Here is a 988-nt window from a genome sequence, read left to right on the forward strand (position 1 = left end):
TGGTCCAGGTAGGGGGCTGGAGGCGGCTCACAGAGGCTTGCCCTCCAGGGTGATGACAGCACTGCCACCTAGTTCTGCCAGGACGCAGCAGGCCCTTGTAATTCATACTTAGCCCTATCAGCTTCTTCTGGATGGCATCCTCAGAGCTGGCATAGATGATTCTACTCTCAAGGAGTGCACTCTCAGGGACCCAGAAGAAGAGCACGGGTCCTCCCTCTTGCTCTCCTTGGTCTAGGTGGCATCGTAGAGAGCACAGCAGCAGTCCTTGTCTGGCAGCATCTTGACGAGGGTGGTGTAGGGGTCGCCCACAGTCTGCAACACATCCCTACCAGGATCTGCTTGCCCTCCTCCAGGATGATGCTCTTCTTGTGTCCTCACTGCAGAACAGCACCGCCTTCTTGCGCTTCTTCACTTCCTCTGGCGTTGAGGACTTGCGCACCTCCATGTTATTGAACACTTTTTTGACACCATCGGACAGCTGCTACACCAGGGGCCATATTTCCGGAAGTGAAAGGGAGACCAGAAGAACCACAGGAGAACTGAGCCACTCCAGCTGCCAGGATCTGACTGCTGGTTGGTGGATGGATGGATGGATGGATGGATGGACGGATGGATGGATGGATGGATTGATTGACTGATTGATTGATTTGTCTTTTTGAGGTAGGGTCTCCCTGCAGCTCCAGCTGTCCTGGAACTCACTATGTAGACCAAGCTGGCCTCGAACTCACAAAGATGTGCCTGCCTCAGCCTTCCAAGTACTGGGATTAGAGGTGTTAGAGGTGTACACCACCATGACCAGCTGAAAACTTGAGATCTTATTTCATTATCATTGATAATTTTAATGTTTGTCTATTCAAGATGTTTGCATTATTCAATGTACTCTTACAGTGTGACTTTGTTAACAAGGAAGAAAGACCGTTTATGCAAATTTTATCTCAGAGAATTTGGTCTGTACTAGTCTAGAACAAAATTTGCCTCAGTTAATTTT

Source organism: Nannospalax galili, unplaced genomic scaffold (assembly GCF_000622305.1).
Source record: "Nannospalax galili isolate Female #2095 unplaced genomic scaffold, S.galili_v1.0 scaffold20, whole genome shotgun sequence".
NCBI lineage: Eukaryota > Metazoa > Chordata > Mammalia > Rodentia > Spalacidae > Nannospalax > Nannospalax galili.